This window comes from Cherax quadricarinatus, chromosome 44 (assembly GCF_038502225.1).
Source record: "Cherax quadricarinatus isolate ZL_2023a chromosome 44, ASM3850222v1, whole genome shotgun sequence".
NCBI classification, from domain to species: Eukaryota; Metazoa; Arthropoda; class Malacostraca; order Decapoda; family Parastacidae; genus Cherax; species Cherax quadricarinatus.
In genome coordinates, this window is record NC_091335.1 from 12,106,796 (window position 1) to 12,111,271 (window position 4,476).

Consider the following 4,476-nt stretch of genomic DNA (forward strand, 5'->3'; position numbering starts at 1 on the left):
CTTAGATATATATATGTACGAGTCATCGCGACAGATCAACAAGACCCCGGTCACAGAACAGCTGAATTAGATCGATATCTTCGAGAGTCTGAGACGAGCCATCTCAGGATTAACACCCATCAAACAAAAAAAGTCAAGATGGAAGTCATAAGAACCAAGAGAGGTGGTGACAAACTATGCTTGGCGGGTTTTATATACACAAAAAAGGCAGCAGCTAAACGAGCCAATCATATCACATGGAGATGCGTTAAACGAGACCAGCCTCTTGTGCGATGCAACGCCCAACTTAGAACAACCAAAAATCTTCAGATACCGGTTTTGCTACGAGATCACTGTCATCCTCCAGATCAAGTTGACGTTGCTCTAGCGATGTGTCGTCATAAACTAAAAGAAAGGGCCGCTGTTACAGATGAGAAGCCTCGCCAAATATTGGCTTTTGTACGCGAAAACGCGCCGGATGAAATCAAGGCACATTTACCTAACGCTGAAGCAGACATACGCTGCATAGAGAGAACGCGATTAGCTCATAAACGAACACTGAGTCATAATGTTGAAAAAAGTTCTTCAACCTCGTCGGAGAGGCTGACTAAACAGTCTGGAAGCTCGTCGAGTGTCTGCGAGCTTCCTGAGGGCGGACCCAGGCCAAAGAGGATGAAAGTGCAAGCGGAACTACAGTCAAAACTGCGCAGCTTTTATGAGGACTATGTGGACTATGTAGTTGGTCGCGAGACCATACCTGAGTTGCTGAAGGATGTTGAGCACATCAAAGTTGAGGAGCACATCAAAGTTGAGGAGCACAATATTTAGTTCATCTGTATCTTATTTTATCTAATGTTATTATTGTAATTACTTAATAAAATTTATATTTATAACTATGTGTTCTTAACCTGCTTGATCGAAATGTCTGTCCATACGTCTAACGTGGCGTGAAACATAAGAGGGCACTGGCCCATTCTAGGTAGGTCCCACAAAAGTAACCTCTTTCATTCATACATTTGCCTTACATATTCTCAGCACTACTCATACAGTGATAAGGAATATGATATTGTTTATTTGGATTTTACTAAAGCCTTCGTCAGAGTACCTCACAAGAGACTCTTAAGAAAAGTGGCAGCTCATGGTATAGAAGGTAAAGTTCTAGCATGGATTGAGGCATGGCTTACCAATAGAAAGCAGAGAGTTACCATTAATGGAGTGAAATCTGAACGGGGATTAGTCACTAGTGGCGTTCCACAAGGATCAGTTTTAGGCCCTCTCTTGTTCATAATTTACATTAATGACCTTGATGAAGGGATTACTAGTGACATGAGTAAGTTTGCTGATGATACAAAGATAGGCCGTATAATTCACTCTGAGGAGGATATCAATGAACTCCAGGACGATTTGGACAAATTAATGTCTTGGTCTGAAAAATGGCAGATGAAGTTCAATGTGGATAAGTGTAAGGTACTTGCCCTTGGTAATGAAAATAACCCTCGAAGCTATAATCTAGGTGAAGTAGAGCTTGATCATACAGAATGTGAAAAAGACTTGGGAGTCATGGTAAGCAGAAATCTAAAGCCAAGACAGCAGTGCCTTAGTGTGTCGTTTTGATAAGGACCTGCCTCGCATGGGCCAGTAGGCCTTCTGCAGTGTTCCTACGTTCTTATGTTCTTAAAACCAGTACTTTCCTATGTCCTTTCTAAATCTAAATTTATCCAACTTATATCCATTATTTCTGGTTCTTACTTGGTTCGACACCCTCAGTACTTTATTAATATCTCCCTTGTTTATGCCTGTCATCCACTTATACACTTCAATGATATCTCCCCTCATTCTACGCCTCTCCAGAGAGTGGAGATTTAAGGCTTTAAGTCTATCTTCATACGGGAGGTTCCTTACACAGTAAATCATTTTAGTCATTCTTCTCTGTATGTTCTCTAATGAGTCTATGTCCATCCTGAGTAGTGTTGGTGGTACTATTAATAGTAGTAATTGGTGAAGGAACGCGGAGTTGTTTTATTTTATAGAAGTCTTGTGGAAGTGTTCTGAAGTCATATGGACTAATGTAAGTGCTGTTCTTTTCAAGATTGATGGACTGATCACATCGACTCCAGGCTGATGGACAGATTACCTCAAACTCCTGATCTTCACCATGGGCCCGGTGGCCTGGTGGCTAAAGCTCCCGCTTCACACACGGAGGGCCCGGGTTCGATTCCCGGCGGGTGGAAACATTCCGACACGTTTCCTTACACCTGTTGTCCTGTTCACCTAGCAGCAAATGGGTACCTGGGTGTTAGTCGACTGGTGTGGGTCGCATCCTGGGGGACAAGATTAAGGACCCCAATGGAAATAAGTTAGACAGTCCTCGATGACACACTGACTTTCCAGGGTTATCCTGGGTGGCTAACCCTCCGGGGTTAAAAATACGAACGAAATCTTATCTTATCTTAAATAAAAAAAAGGCACATGTGCAACTCTTGGGTAACTTTATTGAGGAAACGTTTCGCCACACAGTGGCTTCATCAGTCCATACATAAGAATGTAGGAACACTGCAGAAGGCCTACTGGCCCATACGAGGCAGGTCCTTTTCAAAACGACATTTATCTACATTGAACTGCATCTGGCACTTTCCTGACCAAGAGTAGAGTTTGTCTAAATCCTCCTGAAGTTCCATAACATCTACGTTTGAATCAATTATCCTACCTATCTTCGTGTCATCGGCGAATTTGCTCATATCACTAGTAATTCCTTCATCAAGATCATTGATATATATTCTAAACAACAACGGGCCCAAGACAGATGTGGAACGCCACTTGTTACTGATCCCCACTCGGATTTAACCCCATTTATGGACACTGCTTCCTGTATGTGAGCCATGATTCGATCCACAAGAGCACCCTTTCCCCAATGCCATGGGCTGCTACTTTCTTCAACAGTCTTTGGTGCTGAACTCTATCAAATGCCTTACTAAAATCTAAGTAAATAATATCAAATTCTTTATCGTGGTCAACAGCCTCAAAAGCTTTACTGAATTGTAGATGGATGGTTCAGAGAACCGACATGTTGATAAATTAGACACATGTGCAACTCTTGGGTATCTTTATTGAGGAAACGTTTCGCCACACAGTGGCTTCATCAGTCCATACGTAGGAGAAACTTGAAGAACAGGAGGAGAACATAACATAAGAATGTAGGAACACTGCAGAAGGCCTACTGGCCCATACGAGGCAGGTCCTTATCAAAACGACATCTGGTAGGTAAGACATATATGCAACAGTTAGGTATCTTTATTTCGAAACGTTTCGCCTACACAGTAGGCTTCTTCAGTCGAGTACAGAAAAGTTGATAGAAGCAGAAGATACTTGAAGACGATGTAATCAGTCCATCACCCTTAAAGTTTTGAGGTGGTCAGTCCCTCAGCACCCAATGCTGCACTCTCACTCAGCAACCAATGCTGCTGGCAGACACATAGCAATGCTCCTGCACGATATTCCAGAGGTAAAGTTGCTAAACAATGGAGACCCCACACACCTGTTGGGTGGCTGCCTCGACCTTCCCTTCGGGTCAAGACAACTCGCAGCAGGAGCCACATGGGAAACTCATCCTCACCTTGTCAGTGACCACTTTGCAGTGATCACCACCTTCAACATCAACAGGCCTCCCACAATTGTGCTGCCTCCTAGATGGGACGTAAAGAGGGCCAACTGGAAGGTGTTCCAGGATTATCTTCATGACTGGTGGTCCACATACTCTATCTGAAGACTGTGATATGGCTGAACAGGAGCTAATCACTGTTCTCATCCAGGCAGCAGAGTGTGCAATTCCAAAGAAGTCCGCAGGACACACTCACAAAAGAGACTGGTGGTTCTACAACGACGAGGTGCGGGAGCAGAACCACCACATCAACTCTTTTAGGAAGCTATACAGGCGTAACCCTATGGCAGAGAACAGGAATACTCTGAGAGCCATTGTGCAGCATGCCCGCAGAGTCTCTCTCAGAGTAAAAACTGAGAAATGGCTGGAGTGGTGCTCAACATTCGGGCATCACACCACCTTATCTGAGATATGGGGCAAGCTCAACATAGCAACTGGCAAGAGCAAGCCGAGGCCACCAGCACACCCGAACCCATCCCAGGAAGCTGAGAAACTAGTGGAGCTTTTCACTTCCAGGGGAGCCTCCACTCAGCTCCCACAGGACATCTGGAATATACAGACGGATCTTCTGCCACAGCGCCAGCTAATGATACAAGCTGCATGTGAGTCGGAAGATGTGACTGATGAAGACCTCACAGACTTGGAACTCCGACGTGCCATTAAGAACACAGGTGACACTGCCCCGGGCATCGATGGTGTTACATACTCCATGATTGCACGGGCTGGGCAGAGTGGATGGGAGGCCATACTAGACATCATTAACAAGTCGTGGAGGGCCAGGACACTCCCAGCAGCTTGGAAGAAAGCTACCATCGTACCAGTTCCAAAGCCTAAGGACC